General features: G+C 43.3%; 1 protein-coding gene across 1 annotated transcript in view; it reads right to left on the bottom strand.

Moving 5' to 3' along the window:
* ptn (pleiotrophin) overlaps positions 1-20,434 on the bottom strand; it is a 36,960-nt gene extending 16,526 nt beyond the window's left edge. Inside the window, exon 1 of the mRNA XM_070929086.1 lies at positions 20,379-20,434. The gene's annotated coding sequence lies outside the window, so the exon portion shown is untranslated. The remainder of the gene's footprint in view (positions 1-20,378) is intronic.
* Positions 20,435-23,545: the final 3,111 nt, after the last annotated feature.

The following is a 23,545-nucleotide window of genomic DNA, read 5'->3' as shown; positions in this document are numbered from 1 at the left end:
TGGTGTAAAAATAGCCGCTACACGTGGAGCCCCCTGAAGAGGCTCTTTAAGCGTCGTTACTCCCCTTTGAGTAACAACATTTGCATATATATACATGCTCAGCCAATCATAAAGAGCCCGTGAACTCATTACATCTTCAGTGATTAATGGAGCGGCAGGTAAACATGTCAAAGGGTTGTGCATTGAGCCGCACTTACAATATATAACTACTGCTGTGTTTCACAAGGGGGACAAACCCCTGATAGCAGGTCAGACAGGAACAAGCCACCATGCTCCACCTATCTCATCTGCAAAGTAAAAAGAGGGATGGCAGCCAAACACGTTCCATGACAACACTGAAAAGAAAACACACACACACAACTCCCAATGTGAGAAAGTTGTGGATGGCAAAGACAGAACATGCTGCAATAAGCATGTTTTGTCTTGTGCATTAAGCTTTTATCCCCCCCAGTTCTCCCCCTAGCCTTTCCGTCTTTTCATACTCAGTTTTGGAGTTACATTTCACATGAATGTGCAATCGGAAGGGAAGGGTAGCTCAGGTAACTCGCACCCACAGTTATCGTCCAAGTGGTAAACACTGGTATTATTGTGGAAGCGGCCACTCAGATCACATAGGTGTGTTTCAAATGGACCTGGAGGGGAAAGAGCCATCTTCACGTATCTCTTCACTATGCAGAAGGTAAGCATTGTTTGTCCCAGTTTTAAGCACAGGCCCGGAGGAAAACACGAACACGCACGGCTGAGGTCTGAACGCAGAGTCTTGCAGTCTAACAGAAATGTAAATGATCCTCTGCTGCGTTTCCCAAACGATAGACACAGTCCATAAAACAGGCAACACGTATGGAGCTGTCTGCCTCTGCGTCACCATGCTCTATCTAAAGCTGCAGGGTTGCAGGCGCAAGAGACGTGAAAGGTTCGGTCAGAAACGGTCATTCACAATGCTTTTCAACTTGGTGTTAAGTTCATCTTATGCACTGTTTGATCTCGCTGCGTCCATTGTAATATTTGAAGTATTTCTGCTATGGGCCGTGTTTGTTGTTGCTGCCTCTCGCCATGATGCTTTCTCGGGAAAGTTCTCAAACAAAACAATCTCAGTTGGACCCATGCCTTTCCTCTGTCTTGCAAAATTGATGACCCTTACCTGGTAAATAAAGGTCAAATGAATGCAGAAGCTGAATTTCAAAACATCTCATGCAGAAATGTTTTTATTTGCAGGATCATTTCTGTTCCTAAGACATTTCAGGTGTTTAGAAAAACAGAAAGAAAAGGAAACACATTGTATTGACAGATTTTTCTGTACGCTTCACTGTTTGTTTATCTTTAGTTTACAGACAGAGAATACAGCACAATGTCCTTGGGAAAAGTCAGGCAGAAAACATCCACATCTGAGTGGCTTTCCCATCTCAGTAGTTGTGATTCAGAAGAGGAGCGAATGCCTCTTCAAGACACAGGACATATTGAAAGGATTTATTTAGCAGTTTCGCGGCCCGTGTGTTCCTTGAGAGATTCCAGCGCAGATGAAATGAGAAGTGTATCGACTAGAGGACGGAGGAGGGCCTTTTGAAAGAGACAGACAAGCAGACCAGCATGTAAAGTCAAGCATATCACTCCAATACGCAGCCACAAAAGAAGACGTATTACAGGGGAGTAAAAAGCATTAACAGTTGAGTGATTGATGAATATACGGTCAATCATATAAGACAAGTGCTGCTCAGCGCGACGCTACCTCCGGGTTTGATAATGACAGCCGCTGACGGAAAGTGAATCATTTCTCAAGGGGCCGCCGGATGCCTTAATTGAAGAACGCCACCATTTCTCATGTGTTTAGGTGCTGATGATTAGAGGAAAATGCCACACATTTTCTGACTTGTGTTTTGTAAAGGTCAGACAGTGGGGGAGAGAGTGTGTGGAGAGGGTCCCCGCTATCTCTCAAAACAGCCCTGGAGGAGCCCCCAGGGAGGCGCGCTCTGGAACAAAAACAGCATGCGTGGCTCTCTATGTGTGTGTGTGTGCGCGTTGTGTTTGAGGCCAAGTCTTGAAAACAGAGCTCAGTTTGAACAGCGGTGCAGAATGACAGGCTTGTTTAATGATAAAAAAAAACACAATAATAAGGATGACAAACAATGGCTCTGTGAGAGCATCGGAGCTGAAACAGCTGAAATTGAAGACTTCAATTTATGCATGAATGCCTCCATTACGCTGATCATATTATATCTACGCCTCCAAACACCAACTCTGTCGCTTATCCTCCCACTCATCTCTGTGCCCCCTTTCTCTTTATTATTAGCTCCCATATGAGGACATTATGAGCCCCATACTGTCACTGGCACGACAGACTCCACTAGTTGTCAATTAAACTCCTTTTTTTTTAGGATTATAAAACTGAAATACCACAAATGAAGACTGCATCCAACTTTATTGGCAAACGCAACTCCACTCCCTCTCTCTCTTTATACCAGTCTATTCAGCTTTGTAATATTTTAGCCATGTTTTCACGAAGCTGCACAAAGAGAGCCAGCGGGGCCACACAAGTGGATTAAACTTTCAACAAGGGCTTCTTTTCAGTGGAGACACGTTGGTAAAACACCAAAACAAATGTTTTTAGCACTGGCTCAAGGGGTAAACATTTCAAACAAATATTAGAGAATGTTCAAATTTGGGACGCTGTGAATGATAGCACAAAAGTTTGCAACACTGTTGCAGTTGTTTTGAAAGTCTTACTCTCTGCAGGATGCTGAGAACAAACACCGTAACCACGACCACTACAAACAACGACAACACTGGCGAATTCATGTAACTCCAAAATGTCCATCACAAAAAATAAAAGTAAAATAAAGCTTTTGTTGGGTCCGAAAAGTTGTCACAAAGTAGTCTATGTGCCAATTTGTGGTAATTTGATTAGTCACAAATTAGTTTGATAATATGCCACTAAAGTAAAAGCTGAGGTGATAAGGACTTGAAGGTGGCCTGTTATAAAGAGGGACCCGGTGGGTTTTTAGAGCTTTTTTGGTAAAACCAGCCGCCTGCTACGGCTGAAAATGATGCCTCTCTCACTACGAGCGACCGTTTTCACATTGTGAACCCTTATGAAACCTTATCACCTCTCCTCACCCTCCTGCTTTTCTCTCTCTCTATTTGGGTGCCTTTTGAGAACTAAGAAATAGCTGGCTTTTGTTCCCTTTAGATCCTGGGCTGTCTGGATACTGGACCTGTGCAGCCCCCCCCCCCCGGCAGCCGCTGACAGCCCAGAAGCAGAGCTCCGTCCCTCAAGCCCCACGCTGTTAGCATCAACACCGCCACCCTCTCTCCTCTCTCAGACGCTCTCTCCTGCCTACGCTCCGAAGGCGCCAATTTAGAGGTGTCTGTCTAATTGAATGGGCAACATTTATCTTTATGTGTGTGTGTGTGTGTGTGTGTGTGTGTGTGTGTGTGTTCCCACTGAAAGCACCTTGAGTCACTTGTTCATTAAAGTGTGCTGGAAGAGAAAGCCTTTGCACACCGTGTGGGCAGTTTTGTCTGCTTTTTGATTAAGCCATCCTCCCTCCTTTTCTTCTCCATCATGTCTGGCCCCCCCCGCCCCCCCCCTCCCCCATCTGCTCCTTTCTCCTCTTGTAATTCAACATATTTAGCTGAGAGATATACAGAGAATTTATGTCCACTTGAGCAATGCCATTTCGTATCTCTGTGTATTTAATTTTGCTTGTAAACAGACTGTGGATTTTCATATTTGGAGTGCAAAGGCAGTGACAGCTTATTAAAGAGCCCAGAAATCGCAGTCTTCTTGAAAGTGAGGATGCACTTAATGTGCTGTGGATTAAGGTAAATAATGCTGTAGCAGATAAGCCCGCCAGTCGCACACACACACACACAGTAAAAATGCAAAATATGAATAACATATTTTAATTATAAAGTTCAACGTAATCTGCAGGTTTGCTTAAAGGTTTATTTCAGCTGTGTGGATGTGTTCGTGTGGCATTTCTGCAGCATCATACTGTGACGCATACATGACTGTCAGTCAGCAAGTCCCAAACGTATATAATTAAGCAGAGTCAATTAGAAAGACATTACAGTAGTTTGATTACTCAACCACCCAGGATGTTAAAGTGATAGCGCCGCCATCTGCCGTTTGTATGTCAAGCATTTATCTAAATATCTAAATATGGCTGTAAGTTTGTAAAACTAAGCCTAATATAAGCACATGAACAACAGTGTTATTACACGATGACTGTTTCTGTGGATTTCACGGTTTATCAGTAAGCTTTTCACCTGGAAGTAACTTACAATATACCAAGACTGACTACGGCATCAGTGCTTAAGATTCATAAACTGAACCTCTGCCGCTCAGGAGACTAGTGATGAGTTTCTGTGGCTTAAACAAGAATAAGAAACTTTTCAAACCACTTGCAGCATAATCCACTTATGTGCTGTCGCTCCGTATGCTCACTCATAGTTCTGCTAAGTGCGCTGCTTCTATCTCGGTCCTAATGCACATCTCTGTCAAGCTTATAAAAAGGCCCATATCGACGTCGCCGCCTCTTCTTTTCCATCCATTTCAAAGCTGACCCCCGTCCTCCGCAAAGGATCAATTTGACTTTACACAGCCACCTTTCAAGTTTAACAGCACCAACCTAGAGACTATTTAACACGTATAGTTCCTCTGTTCCTGCCAAATGACAGGTTAGCGCTTTACATTTACAGTACATTTTTGCAAGTAAAACAAGTTTGGTTACATTTTAAATTAAGAAAGTGAATAACTGACAGCTTGGGGATAACGCTCACTCTTGGGCCTTTGTCATGTTGAAATAAGAAAAACTCCCAGAAAAGTTGGTTTAGAGAAGAAGTTTCACATGAAGTTGGAACATCACTGGAGTTAAGAACAAGTACATGAATGCAGGTTTCTCACAAGAGGATCAGTGCTCATACAGAAGAGAAGAAGAGAACAGACTCTGATGAGGATGCAGTCTTATCAAAATGCACCAAATCAATACAATTTTAACTATCTGTGTGCCCCAGTGCTTTCTTTGAGAAGGATGCTGAGAGACTTTCTACTGCTTTAAAGTCTGCACACTCTCCCATCACCCGGCGGCCTGCGCAGTGTGTTATTCCAGTGCTTCTATGTGATATCTGAGTCACATCATCTCTCTCATGGAGGGAAGGCACATTTTGTCACACATGTTTTAGCAGTGCCGAATCCCAAAATTGTATAAAGCACCCGAAAATTCCAAAATCTGGTTTAGCACCCTCAAACATTGTCATGGCCACCCTAAAACTTCATAGTCCCAAAATAATTTCTGATGTCCCTATAATCTGAAGTTTGATATAGCAGCCCACATTTTCTATAGTCCCCAAATGTGTTAATGTGCAACCAACTTCCACATTTTGTATAGTGACCCCAAAAACTCCTGACCTTTGCTTTCGTGACCCCCAATGTCCCAAAATGTGTCGTGCAGTGGCCCCAGAATTTGATATAAAAGTCAAGTCAAGTCAAATCACAATTTGCCTCAAGGGGCCTTATGTTTAAAAAATGTTTAATCCCCAATGTGCAGCCAAATTCCAGCTTTTGGAATAGTGAACCTCATAAATGTGTTATGGTGCCCACAACATTTTAAATAGCATGCACAAACATTCTTATATGTTTTTGTTCACATAATCTTATTATTTGTTAAAAATCCTTGCTACCCCCCCCCCAAAAAATGGAAATTTGTGACATTTGGAGGCATACTCACTCATCCCTGGTGGCTGTTTGATTCTAAGAAGCGACGTGTTTCCTTGTGCAGGCTACAAACAGTACGACCTCACGTTCAGCACAGGACTCCATACTGTACACCACACACACACCAGAGAGGAGATATCGCTCATCCTCTGGATTTAACCATGATTGCAGTCTCAGATAACCTACATCTACCACCTACACACACGCCAACATTTCCCTACAGAGGCTTGCCACCCACTTCCCCCCAAAAACCAGGCGCCACACTGCAAGACTGAGAGGGAACACAACTACAGCTGCTGGTGGAGAGATAAAGCCTTCAGTTACCTGTAATCCCACACCAGCTTCTCACACACAGCGTTATGGTCACAGCAACGCGTTCATCGGCAGCAGAGTGTCGGGCCGGGATTAACACCAGACTGAGAACATGTACTGTGAGAGCCACACACAGGAAGACGGCTTTTCCTTTTATTATCGTGGTATTTCTGCTCTTCCCAGAGACCCTTCTTTCTCTTCTGCATTGTCTCCTGAAGTTTGAGCTCCTGCAGGTGGCTTACTTCTGCTCAGATCATCTTTCCTTTGTTTCAAACAAACCTCACAACCTAAAACTTTGGCAGGTTTTCAGACATCTGCTGTTTGGAGCAGCAAATCTGTGCTTTCATGAGCTGAGAAATCTAAATGTATGTAAAAAAATGTCACAGAATATTTCTTTGTAAGCAGACATGCTGGAAGGAGTTTTGTTTATCTCACCCACTGAGTTGTGATACTTACATCAGGATACAAATTTGCATATGTTTACATTCAGAAGTGAGACTTGACAGTTTTTGCCTCCAACAGTGGTTCTCAATCTTTTCCTTAAGGGACCCCTATTTTACCATTGTATATACACTGACAACCCCCCACCGCCCTCCCACCCACATAAAAAGGGGAAAAGTAGCCTACTTCTTTTGCAATATCTTTATGTACATTTCAGTATATTCATACATAAAAAAAACAACAACAGCACAGAAAAATAACCTAAATAGTGAATGTAACACCTGCAGGACGTTGTATAAAATTCTGAGTAGACTATTTCCTGTTGATATTGTAATGTATCAGACGATTCTTGTAACACAATTCTATGTCCATATTGTGATTTTCTTTTAATTTCAATATCATCGTTTTAATAGTCCAATCGGCCTGGCTTTATAAGAAATGAATAAAGATATAAACAGCTAAAATAACCCTTTAATTTTGCTTTCTTCTTCACAGAAATTAATAAAATGCATGTATATATTTTATATATATAAAAATTCTTACACCCTTAAAAATATGAGGGCTTCACCACCCCCTGGTGGAGCTTTGGTGACCCCTGATGGGGGTCGGGACCCCCAGGTTGGGAACCACTGGCTTACAAAACCACATTAACAATATTTTTAATGGCACCTATGATTGAATTTGGACAGGTGATAAATTGGGAAAAAAATAGGGGAAAGATAAATGAAAACTGATGTAATTTAAAGACGCCGCACAAGCCAGATGTTTCTGTCAGCAGCCAAAGGGAAAGGTGTTCTGCAGTGTGACGCCCATGTGGTGGTGGATCTCAATTAAAGCCACCCACCGCTCTTCACTTAATAGAGTGCAATGGAGCTTCAAGGTCAGTGGTCGGAAATATACAAGTGCCAAGGAGCTGCAGATGAAGGACGTGTGCTGCTCTCTGCAGTCAGAACATAACATAACCTGCGTCACTTGGTGGGTATTTTTATCCAAGACACATTACAGCACAGTACCTGGCTACATTCTGCCAGACTGACTGATTAAACAGGTTCATGCGTCAGGTTTGTGCAAAAATACTGATGGGGGTTGTTTTCTGTTACCTACAGTATATTGTTTGTGGCAAACTCAAAGACGGAATAATCTACTTTTATGCCTTTAATTTCATTTGGTATTTCTGTTTTATTATCCAGAGAGCGCTGCACGGTGATATATGCGAGTCGAGAGAGAAGATGTGAGTGAATCTGTCAAAGGATTCATTAATGTTCCTCTCCCTCCTCCTCCACCTCCTCCTCCTCCTCCTCTTCCTCTCACACTCCTGCCTTCAGATCTCATCTTGCATCTTGAGGGGAGCCGTGGTGACAGTTGCTGGCAACGTTAGCTAGCAGGGCTATGCTAAGCTGCGCTGTCACCGCGAACACGCGCGAGATGAGAAGTTCTGACTGTCTGACATTGAAGCAAGACAATAACTGAGAAAGTGTGGGCGGATCGTGTTTACTCACTTTAGCGAAACAAATTGTGTTGGACAGCCTTGACAGCCCTTCCCACCATTTTGAGGAGATGTAACGTGTTTACAGTATTAATGTCACACCGCTGGCATAGATGCTGGAGAATATATACAGTACATGCTGTATATATTTACCTATCACATTTAAAACGGTCCTCTGCTGAGCCCACATACTGTGAATCAGAGATGCTTTTATATGCGTTTCTTCATGCCGTCTTGAAATAGGTATTAAAGGTGCAGCTCTGTTTGCCCTCTGATGTAGAATAACAAAGATACAGTATGGTTTCTTTGTTTTGCTGAAGCACCACGGCTCTGTTGGTTCCCTTGTAGCCTGTGTGGCAGTGGAACAAAGCTTGACTGCAGATTACGAAAGCCTCACAAAGGCAAACAGGAGTACATTTCCCTCCAGGCTGAGGCTCACCTCAGATCACACGGCAGCAGCCAGCGGAGAGAAATAGTTACAGCTCAACATCTACGAGGCGCACGTCACACACACCCTCCACCAGTCAAGCCCCTCCACAAGCGATGCCCAAAAAAAAGCCTATTGATTTTAAAATAATAATAATAGTCTGTCTCTGCAGCCCTTTGAGTCGCAGCATTACCTCGATATCCGTCCAATTTCAGGGATGACTGCAACCGAGCGAGTTGAGGCCTTTTAATCACTAACCTGTAAGATTTGGTAAGAGGCAATCATCAGTGGTCATTTTCAACTATTTTCTCCCGAGGACACCAGTCAGTGACCCTTCAGTTTGCACCACATGTGTCCAACAAGTGTGGATTAATTAGTCACATCCAAACCCTCCGTTCGATTCCCACCTCCAGTTTGAAATGTCTGGTTGATTAATTTCACTCGCGCGCTGCTCCCAGGTGGACGACCCACAGAGAGACGGGAGTTTTTAGGTGCACCGCTCAATATCGGTGTTTCTCTGCTGCTTTTTGTCAGGGGATTTGTTTCTCCAGTTTTTCCCTCTTCAAATTTCCCCGGCAGCCTGTCTGACACCGGAAGAGTTGAGGTGAACTTGGAGGGGGGAGGGAACTTGTTGTTCTTCAACATTTCTCACAAAGTCTGTGGCTGAACACTGAACAAATGGATTTTATTTCCTCCTGAGATGAAATAATGAATATTTACAGCTCTTTCGCTTTTTCCTATAAATGAAAATGATTGGGATGTGAAATTATGCAGAACAAACGATGTTAAATCGTTAATTTAAATGTCTGAATCGCATTTTTCTTAAATGAAGTGAAAAGGAATCTATGAATATAATGAGAAAAGTTCGTTTTCCAAGTTTTCTGCACTTGTCTTGTCTTGTTTTGACGCATTTTCAAGAAAGTTGTTGCAAAATCAGTCAAAATTAGAGTAAAAATGAATTTCAAAGCCATGTGTGAGACTGTGACTCACTTTGCGTAGTGAGGAGCCTAATTTGTTCTTTCTGCAGGTTCACAAGTGTGAAAAAAGTTACACAGCTTCAACAGTAAAGGGTCACTACTGAAACTAAATCACTGGTCACTCCTCAAGGCTGTGAACAGTTTCAGCATATTCACACCATCTTTATCTCTTCCACACCTCCCCTTTGATCACTAAATCATTTCTCCATCTCTTTTACAGCAGTAGGTGGGTGTCTGAAATAAGATTTTAGTGCTAAATGATGATTAGAATTTCCCAGTCCCACTTCAATTCTCCACATGAAGTGGGGGGGGGGGGGGGGGGGGGGGCAGCTTATTTCTGATGACTCAACCACGGAAAAATAATCACACCTTTTCAGTAAAGTCTATTTTTCTTCTTAATGTGGGGCAGAAATTGGAAGCAGGAGACTTTGTTTGGACGGTGAGATTGGTTTCTTTTGATTTAACTGTCAGTAGAGGGCTCTCATGATCTATCCATAATGGCCCTGACCTCTCATCTGCACTCTGTTGCAGTAACTGTATTAATGACACCCACCATCAACGCTCTTTCATGGCAGTATTGAACAGGGCTTTTCTCTCCCGCTCGCCGTGTTTTTCTACCTCAAACAATGGCTTTCAGATTGCTTTAACATTTACCTTACCTCACTGTCAAACACTATGTGTTCTTTCTTTCCTGCTGCTCGATGTCCCATTGAATGCCTCGTTGCGATTCTCCTGCTTAGACTGGACTAAATGATATCCCTGCCCCCCCCCCCCTTCACTGTGACCTCCGCTGAAGGTGTTCGAAAGCCCTTTTTGCTGTCATATTGACTGGGTGACCTCATCAGCTACACACTGGCCTCTACTGGGTGAAGTAAGTTATTGCCTGAGGAAAGGGAAGCAGAGAGAGGGAAGAGGGGGTTTTGGGGGATCATTTCAAATGTATTTTTTGTAGATGGAAGATGTCAGCCGCATTAGGGGTTCATGTTCACGTTGATGGGTAGTTTTGGAGCATGCAGAAGCGCAGGAATGAGAAAGCCCAGTTTCTCCACTACTCCTTGTGAACCCTGCGCGTCTTCTCATCTCCCCAAAAAAAGACTCTTTTGGCAGGCTTTGAATTACCTGCACCCATCCCTGCCTAAATTGTTCAAATATGTTAGAAGTTGATCAAACAGAGAGGCTTTCCGAGCGCACGGCCGACAGAGCTTCCCCTGTGGGCTGTTGGGGATCAGACATGAAAACGGGGAAAGAACAAAGGCTTGTCGGGACTGTTAAAGACGCCTAGACCACGGCAGCCCATCAGAATTCATTCGGTGAAACAGGCATGAAATACCCGCCGACTGCAAGAACCTCTCAAACATGTCAAAACTCCACTTCTGTCTCTCGGAAAATATGGTGTCAGACTTTCATCTGAGACACGGAGCCTTTACTTCACTCGTTCTTCGTCTTCCTCAAACATAAACCAATAAATAGAGTCTTTGCAAGTCATGCTTTATCAATGAATTTACTTCACAAACATGTAGTCATTTTAACTGATTTGTTTGTGGTGTAAAAAGGAAAAAAAATGGTTTACTTGCTTTCTACTACTTTTAACTATAGGAACAAATTAAATCTGCATGAATCTATATTTCTAATTTTAACAATCAGTCAAATGGCTACAAACCCACACAGAATTATCCTCAGACTCTGCAGTTAACATCTTCAAGCTGTTTTGGTTTTATAGCTTGCAGCTTTGCTGTTTTAGGTCATATAATAACCTGTTTATCTTGTTTCTCTGTGCAAAATGTTGAAACCCTTCTATGACAAAGAAAGAGTGCTATTTTTAACTTGTTTACTCCAGTTGGCAATGATAGTGTCACTCAGTTCCTACTCTGCCAGGCTCTGTGCGACCCTCAATGAATCAAACGCAGCTCGCGACGCACTATATTCCAGGACTCGGTGACAGTCTTATTTCCAGCCATCGAGGAAGCAGAGGGAAAGTTATTTACCGAGAATGGTGGACAGAGGAAGATTGGACATCCCGGATCTGTCAAGCACATGACTTTTTGGCCGAAGCGAATCCCTCACTTTTATTGCATTGTCTTTGGGGCCATTTGGCACGAGGAGATGGAATTGGGAGGCTAACGGGGCTCCTTGCCTTCATCTAGCACTGTCTTCCACTGCTAAGTTTCCTGGACAGAGATGAAGCCCAGTCTATAACCTGTAGAGTCTGGAAACACTCGAACAATTCTTCACAGAGTCTGGCCTTGCTCTCCAGAGCGAACTGCTGATCTGAGACTAACGCTCATTAGACCAACCAGTGTAAGATGATGCACTGTCTTGGCGTCTTTCACAACTTTTAAAAAAAAGCAGCAAACAACGAAAGCAAGCAGCTTCAAAACATCTCTGATACCAGCTGGCTGGAAGTTAATTGAACACCTGTTTCCCCAAAGAGTTCTCAGAAATCTTTCCTTAACACCAAACTCAATAAACATGTAAATAACTTTTTATTTGTGATGTCCTTGACTTTAAAAGAGAGAGAAAAAAGATCATTTTCATATAATTGGCATCCAGGTCCCAGGGTGTAACCAAACAGTGTGTATGTGTTTTTGAGAGAGATTTGGAGTTTTAAGTGGAGAGCAGTCACCGAGGAGGGCACATGCAGAGATCCGCCGCCTGAGGTCCTCTGACGTCAGCTGGAGAGGCTGATGGGAATTCAATACACAGCATCCACACCGCCTAATTTATTCCACAATAAAAATCGGCTGCAGCTTGTTTGTCTGCAGTTCCATTGACGGTTCGGGGGCCAACGTGAACGTCAGTAAAGTTCCCCACAGATTCTTCAGCTGAAGAGGTTTCTGTGAAATCTCTTTTCGATTATTTGTTAAGCTGCTAAAAACAAAGTTGACAGAATACCCTCTTAAAGAATTTGAAATACGGTTAAGCCAGTTCATTTGCTGTGTTTTCTGCTGCAGTGGTGTTATAAAATAGGACATTGAACAATCCACATACACAAAAGAGTGCTGAAACATCTATTTTCACTGTAAAGGTAGCCACCGTATAATAACAAGGAATGGAAATGTTCCCAAACATGGCCCATTTTCCACCTAAACTCATTTCGTCTTGTTTTTCACACACACAACACAGTGTTTGTTGATGTCCACCTCGCAGATCCATCCTATTCACCATCACGTTGCCTCTGCAGTTAGCTATTTCCATCCGTCAGGGAACGCAACCCACCGGATTCTCTGTGTGCCCACTGCCGTCATTGTCTACATTCATCTGCGCAAAAACACTATTTGCTCCGGCTTTATTTACCAAACCATAACTGTGGTGCGATGCTATATGTGGCACAATTTACAAATAAATAAGGGAACCCATTTTGCTGCGTGGACGGATCCAATCATTCCCGCTCAAAATGAAAACACAACTCAGAGCTGCTGTGCGAATTCCAGTAGCCCGTCTGTGACACGGGCTGTGCTCAGCTGTGGGGTGGGTGTAGGGTTGTAAGGTGGAGGGGGGAGGAGTGACTCTTGCCCGCAGCCACAGCCCGGGGCACTGAACACGACCTTTCAACTTGCCACTGAGCATTACAACAGTCAGAGGAGACACGGAGTCCTCGTGTACGAACACTGCAGAGTGTGGCGGGGCTTGTGCCTCCGCTGACACCCTCTTTTACTTAAATGTGTGTCACACGAGCCACTGCAGTCAAGGTAGTTTCACCCTGTGTGAAAAGAACAGGCGAGTGCCCCAAGCTGACATGCAGTTGATTCGATAAGTCAAGTGCAGAGCTGGTGGTCTCCACAGAGCGTACAGAGTCAGAAGAGCTACAGGAGAGGGACACTTTTCTGTACTAAGCGGTAGAAATGTAGCCTGGTTCATTAGTTCATTTCTGACCAATGATATACGGACGGTTGACAGATTATGGTTAAATCTGAATAAGTGAGTGGCGAAACGACAAAAAGTCAACTTTTTTCCATGGTCATGCTCTAGTCCTTTATACAGCCGCACTCCCAAGATACTCCCCCTTAGATATTCCTCAAGAGAGCAGATGTGTGCCTTTTGATCGACCATACGAAACTCAGCCTGAATTAAAGGTGACTAGGTTATTAAATGTCATGGTATTAAAGTCAGTTACGCACTGCTTGGGGGAGCCGTGGTGGTACAGGAGAAAAACACTGCAAAGGCCAGGGTTCAATTCCCGGCAGCAATGCTTGACCCCGACCGGCAGTGTGGGTGAGGGTTCAAGTCCTAGTCGCTGCGCCGACTTCTTCTTCTGGTTGTTCAGTCTGCAGCCGCTCAAAGCCAAGAGTGGCAGATAGAAGCATGAAGGACTGCACTGTGGGGGGGGGGACTGGACAGTAAAATCAAGGCAGCACTCTGATTTTCTTGTTGTTCCCTGATGATCATGTTTTAAGGTCACTCGGGGACACTCTTCAAGGTATAAATGGTAGGGGTTCAAAATCTGACTTGCAAGAAAGGCTGTTTAAATGTGCTTGTCAGGGTGCTGCCCCAGGGACAAGCTATTGTCCTCTACAACAGTGAAATACTGCTGGAGAGCACAGAGGTGTTCAGCTGGGACGTCTCACTGTACATTTCCATCTACCTGTTCTTGTGCCCATTTTCAATTTGAGCAAGAAAACCTGAGTGAAAATGGCAGAAAAAGGAGTGTTTATGCTTAGGTGTTGAAATATCAACGAGGTAAGACTGACGGAAAGAGCTTGACACTGTATTAGCTCCTGCTTCTTCTACTGCATTAATGTCATGCTGCCACTTACTGTTATATATCTCTCTCTATAAACCATAAAGGCTGATAAATACATCAGAGGGTAAATGTGCATCAGAAGAGACAAATTCATTCAATTAAAAACACAAATGCCGTCTTAGGTGGGAAGCAGCAGTGAAATGCTCCATTAATCTTGTCGTGTCCTCATGAACATTTTCACATGAAGGTAGTTAAAGCAACTGATTTACCTTTTCCTTTTCAGATATTTGCAACATTTGGATGGAAACATGGATTGTGTCAAAGCCTCTTTATGTGCAATAGTTTGGGTTTGTGCGCCAGCTGAGTGCAACTGCATCCTCCTGGGAGCACTGGGACGTTTCAGTGATAAACTGTAGGGAAGAGAAGGTGGCAGGCGTGTGAAGAGCGGACGTCTCAAGGGTGGAAAGACGCCCCCTTCCACTAGACAATGCATCAGGCTGTGGAGGGCGTCAATCTAAAGCGCTCAGAGGACTGAACATTATGAATTCACATTGTGTTTTTTGTGTCCCCTCTCCCAGGACGCCGCCTTGTACTGCACTGTCCTCGTCATGTACCCAACAGCATGTGAAATGTTGCTTTACTAGCCCCGCTAACATCTCTAAACTCCAGCGGAGACAGGGGGCAAGGCAACAGTCCTGGCCTGGTGTTTATGGTCAGATGGAATGTGAACTCCGGGTGAGAAAAAAGAGGGGAAGTAATAATGAGGCATCCCCCCTCTGCTGGTTGTTTGTTTGGACAGACCGGCTGTCTCGCAGCACAAGCTGTGGATGGAATACTAATGGATATGACTAATGATTCCCTCTCGCCGCTCTGGCTTTCTCCCCATTCCTTCCTTCTTGACTCTCCTCTCTCACTCCTCCTTCTTTTGAACTCTCGAGTTAGGGATTCAAAATGCATAATGCAGTTACAACTAAAGGGACAGCTGTGACATGCGCACACATTTTAAGATATTTAGGGCAAGTAACAAGTGCCTGAAGGAACGTTTTCTCCCTCTGGGGCTTTGTTGAACACACCCCCGCCCTCACTGATCCCGGTTTCTAATCACTTATTGGTGGGTGAACATAAAACCATCCTTGGTGTTTGCAACCATAGAGTGGGCCTGACTAATCCTCTGCAACTTTCCAGATCATACTTTCTCCAGAATGAAGTGCCTTGAGGGAGGAGCAGGGAGACATCCCAGAGTTGCAGAAACTCTCCACTGGGCCAGATTAAAACCTGCTCAGATTCAACCAAGGATTAGACACCCCCTTTGGCATTAGTAGGCTGTATAAACTGTTCAAATTTATTTTGGTATTAAGTATTGAAGATTTGGCCCTTTAAGCAGCCTGGTAACCACTATTTGGCCTAATAAAATGAGCTGCAAGAGGGAAAAGGAAGAGACTTTCTTAAATTCACTGATTCAATTGAAGAGAGTAATGTCAAAGAAACTGGATCTCTTTTTCATGTGATCGTTGCACTTAAAACACGATTGAATTTCATGATAAAGTATGCAAAACCTTTCGAATCAGAGAAGTTTGTCACCCCAGCGCAACATTACCATTAGCAATCCAATTAGCAGTGGGATTGGACTGGAGACACTAAGTGGCAGACGGTGTTCCACAGCGATGCTCACGATCAATTTAACTTTCCATTCAACATCAGTGGCCACATCACAACAAATCCCCGCATCCCTGTGAGTAGGAGCGACCTGCTGCCATGGGTCCCTTGTCTCTTTCATAACCTACACACTCCTTGCAAGAATCAAATTCTCTCTGTAGAAATGATTATAATACTGCTAATAACTCTGCTGGCCGGGTCGAATCCACTCCCGTCTTCAGTGGTTGCTAAAGAGTGGCTCTAAATAAAATGAGATTGCATTGATTGAGCCAATAGATTACAGCATTCAGGTGAAACTCTGGCAGCATATTGGCTGTGTGTTATTTAATAGTCCCCGCAGGGTTTACCACTGAACCATTTAGCAAGGTTCTGCATTGGCATCAAGGACAAATGGAAGAATGTTAAATGTAATATTAAAAAAGGCAGTTTCTATAAGTAATCACCACTGCGTTCATGTAATGCTAATCTCCAGATGTTTCCAATATGCTCTTGTTTTTCTTTTTATGGTAAATACAACTGAAGTCGTACTGTTTGCCCAACTCTCCTCCTTGTCTGAGCTTTTTCCTCTGATGACATGGTACGAGAGAGAGACAAGATCATCCCTCAGTTCATTAGAGGAATGCAAACACTACCCACTCCCCTGTGCTTCACACTCTGAAGCCTGTACACACACAAACTAGAGGTGGGGGAGCACCCTCAGGACCTGTATTCCCTGTAAGACATTTGCTAAAGATACACAACTACTGCATCTCTGTCCAAAGCCTCTGCTGGATAAGCTGCTTGTGAGGTAACTAAAGCTAATAGGCACATTTGCAAGTATGCAATCTCATGCATACTTAAAGCTGCTCTGATCAATATCTTTATATTAAGCAGGGGTCAAATGACCATGTGTAATGTCGTAGCGCTGAACCCACCGTCAACCGACTCTGCAGTTTCCCTCAGCTCTATAGAGCTTTTTGGCCTCTTCGAGCTCATTGTTTTGGTTTTACACCTTCACTTTCATCAACTTCATCAACCTCATTTTCAGCCACAAGAGCACCAGGTTGAAAACAGGTCTTTTCACCAAAATAAAAGCTCTAAAAAAACAGCACTGCACTCTTCCTATCCAGCACCAAACAGCACACATGTGTATATATATATATATATATATATATATATATATATATATATATATATATATGTATATATTTCCCTTAGGAGTTGTTGAGATGTTGTTTTTGACAGAGCTAAAGGAGAATGAACAATGGACTTTCATCATGTGGACACAAACACGACTCCAAATGAATGTTGCTCCTTGTCTGCTCGATGTGCGAACAAACCACTGATTTCTAACATTACTGTATGTTTACTTTCTCAGACGGTACAGAACTTAAATGTTCCAACCCTGTGACCTTTGCAGTCTCTTCTGTCAGTCACCTACCGGCAGGCCTGGGGACAGTTTGTGCATGTATGTGTTTGTGTGTGTAAGTGTGTGTGGGCGGCTGTGTGACTGAGTGGGACACTAATGAGCTGACTGATTACAGTGGAAAGCCTCGGGTTATCATTAGCTCTCCGAGGATCAAACACCAGATCAAGCCAACAGCGGGGCGGAGAGATGCAAGGCCACAATTAGATATTTGTTTTTCCACAGGAAAAGTGGAAAATCCGTACGAATGTACGGAAGGAAAGAAACGAGCATGGATGGTGGAAATGTGATTCTGATCAAGAAGCGACGGAGACTCGCGTGTATACGTTCATCCAGAAAAGACATTAGTAGCCCCATCAGTGGGCTCCCTCAGACAATAAGGACCAACACCACACAAGAGAAACATTCTCTCATCACCGGCTTAGAGGTTTTGCAGACAGCTTTGATTGTCCTGCCCTTGCCTGTAATGAGATAGCTGCTTGCTTGACGTCTCCGTGAGAACGTCTGCATCTCCACACATGACTATTAGCCGCCTCAGGTGTCGGTCCCCTTGCAGTCACTGCTCTTTGCCACAGCTGAATAAAAGATGAGAGACTTCAGCGGCAGGCTCAGGTGCTTTGACTGTGGGCAACTCTGCATCTCCTGAAGGACTTTTGTAGTTTTGGCCATTATTTTTATCGGTTATTGAATGAATATAATGTACTCTCCTGGGGACAACAACAACTTTGCTAAAACTAAGTGCAACAGAGAAAGAACGAGTGGTCGGTCGATCAGAAAGATTGAAAACAAGCGATAATTTCACCAGATTACCTATACCATTTTATTCAGAGGTAAAACTGAAACTGGAGGCACTCAAGATGGTGGTAATACTCCCTCATTGCACAGGAAAACTGTGATGGGTACTTACAGTGGACAGTCTGGGTCATAATTTTACATTTCGACTTTGTTTTTTTCTTCCAAATCCATTTGAGTAACCTGCGTAGTTGTTTAAAGGGGAACTATACTGGTTATATGCATCAAGTTCAGTTCACTTGTCAATCGAAATTACTGCTTGGCCTGTGAAAGGAGCTGGATAAAGTCTTGTTTGGTACCGGAGGGAATGTTGGAAAGTGAGAAAATAATTCTAATGATTGTCAGCTTGGAGATGACACATTTATGTCAAAAAAAGCCTACAAGCTGAGTCCATGGAGTTAGTTTGAAAGAGATGGGAGTTTAACAAAAGACACTTCTGAGTTGAATTATGGGAAGTGTAGGTTCCAGTGTTTTGGGAGCTTGACCCATATTAGGAACTAAATGTCAGGATGTCTCAGCTTCTGCTGCTTTGATTTTGACCATTCTTTTTTAAAATCCCTCAAAACCTGCATGATTGTTTCTTTCTCTGCTGGACTTCTTTTAGCCCTTTCATCATGTTCCCAGAGCTCACTAATTAACTTACTACCAATAGGGTTGGTGGCCAAAACTAAGAAAATAAGACCCAAGTTGCAACACACCAGAATCATCCTTCCTTTTCCAGCTCTACTTTGCTGCAACTTCTGCGCTATGATGTCTACAACTGGATTGAATGAAGGACGGTTCCTTGATAGGCCTCTCTCCTGGCATCCCTCCCCTCCTCTTTTTTTTCTATTCCTCTCTTTATCCCGTCCTCCCTTTCTCTGGAGGCCCTCCGGACCCCATCAAGGCTCATTCTGTTCATCCCACATGTGAGGGGTCAGTGCGTACCCCACAAGAATAAACCAGCCCCTCAATGTGAGGATCTTTGTGTATGTCCTCATCCCCCTACCCTCTTTCTCTCTCTCTCTCTCTCTCACTTACTTGTGCCCTATAGACGAGAATTGGCTCCATTCACAGCCGTTCCCTCCCCCCCGGAGCGGACTTCTCAGGGCCCTAACAGCGCAATTCTATGCCTTATTGCTCCAGCTCCTCCATGGAGAACAGTCTCGTCAAAGCATTTGTGAAGACACAGACGGAAATGAACTGGCTTTGTGCTTGGTCTTGACATATAGGCGAGATCACGTGGTGAAGTCTGTGGGGCAAGCATTTTACAAGAGAAAAGGCCAGAATGTGTAAAATGTCTCCTGAAGGCCTCCAAGTGGCCATCTTGGAAGGAAAATGCCAGGACCTGTTTAGAAATGAAGCAGTTTTATGAGTTTGGCCCTGCTGGCTGTCATCCAGCTTAATCCACATTGTGTTCTGACTTCCTACGGACCAAAGCTGGTTTCTCAAGCTCATCTCCACCTCATGTTTAATCTCCCCCAGCTCTTTCATTAGGACCACACCGTGTGTTGATTCTAAAGAAATGAAGCGGACACCTCATTTCGAGCAAGAATGAGCCGGAGAAGGCTTTTGTCTGCAGCAGGAATGCCCATAAGACAGAGAGGAACACTGTTTGGTCTGACTCGGGTTGCTATACCAGTGCTGAAGAAAGCCATGGCAACGCAAGCAGAAGGTCTGCCGGACCACATAGCGCTGATACAATACAGCTGCTCGGGGTTTGTCATTCCAGTCAGGCCTGACCCAAATTACGACATCCTGGGCAAAAGTGGCCCACTTCAACCAGCACACATGCACACATTTAATTGGGCTTGCGTATACTTGGCTGATAGCGATAATAAACAAAACATATGGATGTTTGAAGTTTAATCACTGAGGAAACGGTCCTGTTAATGATTTAACACCACAGTCCATAGCCCATGGCTGCTGGATTATTGTGACTTTCCAATTGTTTACCCAGCATGTCTACAAGCCACTTCTCCATCTGCGGTTATAATTCTCAGCATTTTAAGCTTAATAGTCTTTTATGTTTTCATATGTTTATTATCTCCTATCAACAGCCTCAGGGAAAAAATCTGCTTAAAATGGGAAGAGCAACAAAGAAGCGATTAGGACCATGTCTACGGAAGAGTTTCGGTGAAATATGAGACCGGAAAAAAGGAAAAGGCGAAATATCGGGAGAAATGCACAAACATTGTTTTGATCTCCAGTGAAACTTTAACTGAGTTTCTTATGTAACTTTACCCAAAGTTTTCTGATGGTGAGATTTAAAGACATTGAGAACACAATGTTGGTGTTGGCAGCTCTGGAAATCACATAAATCCCACCCCCAACGTACACACACTGAGAAACACACACCAAAAATGGCTTTCATACCATCTGCACCACCAAGTCTTTCTGCACAGAATACAGTTCAACTCCAAACTCAAGCTCAAGTGACCGCCTCACCATCACATCACACCTACAGCACGAAAGCCATGCATCAGTAACCCAGAAAAAATCCACTTACTTTATTTTGGAGGTCTGGTAGTTGTATATCAGAGCTTGAAGAAGTAGTTTCTCTAGCTTCTTTTCATCTGCACCTCTGCCCCGCTGCCCTGCCTCTCCAATACTATTTCTCTTTGTGGGCTGAGCATGCGATAGCTGTGTAGTTTTTTTTTTTCTTTTTTTGTGTGTGTTGCATGGGGTGAGGGGAGGGTGGTGGAGTGGGTGTTGAATGCCGGGTTTCCTGACTCGTGATTAGGAGCTCATTACCCCCCCAAGGTCACCCCAGGGACGCCCCTGCCTGGCACTCACTGAGACACCAGAGAGAAGATGTGAGATGGACGATGAGAGTGCGAGAGACAAGAGAAAGGAAGAGAGCAGTTAAGAGCCAAAGTGCCTGGGAGACCCGTGGGGACGAGGAGAAAGAGCTGCACGGGCACATATAAACAGAGAGAGAAGGGAGACAGTGAGAGACACTGATCCAAATGCCAACAGAGAGGCAGATATTCAGGAGGTGCGAGCAGAAACAACAACAAAATGCGGCTGTAGGAGCCTTGGACGAGCCCACAGAGTGAGCAAGCTGGGAACAGCAGCCAAGTCAAACCACACAGAGTTATATAAAATATCTTGTTGATCCATGGAAAAGTGAGTCCAACCACAGCAATCAATGGGATATTGACAAACACCAGCTGGGCTCTGGATTTGTTTTTCAGCTTTTCATATGGGGCAGCACAGCAAAAACATATTCACTTTGTCACATGAATGACATCTGATGATATGATGTTGTCTTATAATTGCTTTTCTAAGTGTTTCTAAGATTGAGTGGCAGTATTACACATGTTGTCTGTCGCTGCCATAAACTGATAAACTCACGGAAAACCTGTGTAAAGTGTTTTATGAGCGAAACGATTTATTGTCATGAGTTATTTATTTTTACTTATTGTTATTTAACTCTTTGTGACTATTTATTGTTGTTCGTAAGTTACACAGAAACATGTGTCCCCATATGTTGTTTTTTGTATTCTGGTTTTGTGGTTGTCTGACTGTAAATGTGTTTTGTTCTCAGTTCAGTGAATAAAGTTACCGAAATCACGGCTGTCAGTACAAAACTTGCTGTGCTATGTAACTAATTACTGTGGCTGAGGTATAAGTACAGCAATTACTTTTTTCAATAAGTAATTAGTATTTGATTGAATTTTTCAAGTAACATTCCCAACACTGATTTTCTGTTCAATTAATTGATTACTAGGCTAATCGTTCTAACCGATTACAGATCCGAGAGGCTAATTCATCACCACAGAAAAGTCAGCAAGGTGTCAAATTCTACAAACTAACAGCAACACTTAAAAAAACAGGCTCCTTTTAATTGTCAAACTTGAAGTTAGTTAATTAAAACTGAGACTCATTTGTACAGCTGTCTGCCAGTTAATCTGCAGTCTCTCCTTGTGTCTCTTTTCCTCTCATGTTTATGGTTAGATCTATTTTAGCTCTCATTTGTGGCCAGATATCCTTTCAGAGGCAGCGTGGTAATAAGTTGTGGATGCTCTCCGGGTGTTTGGAATGGCAGATGGCTGGAGATGACCCTATAGAGCAGCCCAGGCACTCTGCAGCTGGACGAGCCTGGACTGACAGATTACAGCACAAACAATCAATAAAGTGTACCATTAGTTCTGTCCACAAAGCCCTGTGTACAATACTGATGTCAGACCGCCTCTGTAAACTCTCTGTAGTCCACACACTGAGAAATGGCCTTATATTTCACCTTATAAGGCTGCCTTTCCTGGCTCGGGTTATTGATTGAGTGCCTGGCACGAATTCACTCTGCACTAGAAAAAAAAAAGCGCCATAGAGCCAAAAAAGCAGCTCTTTAGTTCATATTTATTAGATAACCCATTTTAGTGCCAGAGTCTATTGTTAAGGTGGCATTCAGAGCCACTTACAATGTGATTATGATGCACCATTTCAATACTTTAATGGTAATTTAGAAGTGGGAGCATATTCAAGAACCATTAGACAGTGTAATGGAGACTCAACATTATTCATTCAAAGAGAGAGAGACAAAAAAATGAGCATTATGGTCATCAGTGGACAACTTTGTTCTCAAAACTTGTGCCAAAATCTGCTCACCAGCGACGTTTTTTAAGTTTCATTCGAGTCTCAGATACTTTCCAACACGTCTCAGGTCCTTGAGGGCAAAGTCTTTATAAGCAAATGGCATGATTACCATTAAAATGACACATTTTCCTTTCAAAGCTGGATTAAAAGTGGAGAAAACGTTTTTTCTGCAAGGTCATATTTAGCAGCTGTTCTGGAGCTTTTGATCATATCACATTATTTTCATCAGCAGATGGAGTTTGCCCAGTTGTCATGATAGTGTGGAAGTTCATTCTTGACCTTGGAGGCAGCAGTTTGTCCCGGTTGGATTAAACGCTTCTTTTGAGATATACTTTCTTTCAATGCACAGACCTATTAGTTAAATATTTAAGATTTGTGGGCACACAAGGGCAGCCTGTTTTCTTTATTTCTAACATTTTGTGCTTTGTCTTTATCGTGTCAGAATTGGAGACTTTAATGCTTTCGCTTTTCTCGAGGGAGTTTCAGAGCCGTCCAAGTCCAAGCCAATACCTCATTTATTTGATGCAATCTGACTGAAGTCCAAGTTCAGGTAAAAAAAAATCAGCTTTTCACTATCACACACATCACAACTTCTTTCAGGTTGATATAAAAAGGATAACACAGGGGTGAAGAGGTGAGGGGTGAGACTTGATGTTACACATTTCTAGGCTGCCGCTCAATCACAGGTATTCAAAAGTTCAAAAAGGAGGAGCCGTGCGCCTTGAACACCTTTTGCCTAGCATCCGAAAGCTTGTTTTGAAAGTCATCAAAGAGGTGCCACGTTGAAAAAAATGTCGAAATTGGTGAGCAACAGGCCTTCAGCAAAATAATGGATTCGTTAGTAAGGAGCCTGTAGGCTGTTTGGTGCATCTGCCCCAGAAAGATGTGTCCTCATCTAAAGTCAGGAGTGAGGCAGAAACTAAAAATAAAGGCATTGATTTTTGGATAAGAACAAGCAGTTGAACAAAGTTGAGAAATTTTAAGGATCACTTCGGAGCACACATCAAAAAGCAAAGTGTTTTCAGAACGTCTGCAAATAAGGAATGATAGTCTTCCACCAAATGCACAGAGGTGTTG

This window comes from Enoplosus armatus, chromosome 22 (genome assembly GCF_043641665.1).
Source record: "Enoplosus armatus isolate fEnoArm2 chromosome 22, fEnoArm2.hap1, whole genome shotgun sequence".
Classification (NCBI taxonomy): domain Eukaryota; kingdom Metazoa; phylum Chordata; class Actinopteri; order Centrarchiformes; family Enoplosidae; genus Enoplosus; species Enoplosus armatus.
The sequence above is the reverse complement of the archived record's forward strand: the minus strand, read 5'-3'. Positions and strand labels throughout refer to the sequence as shown.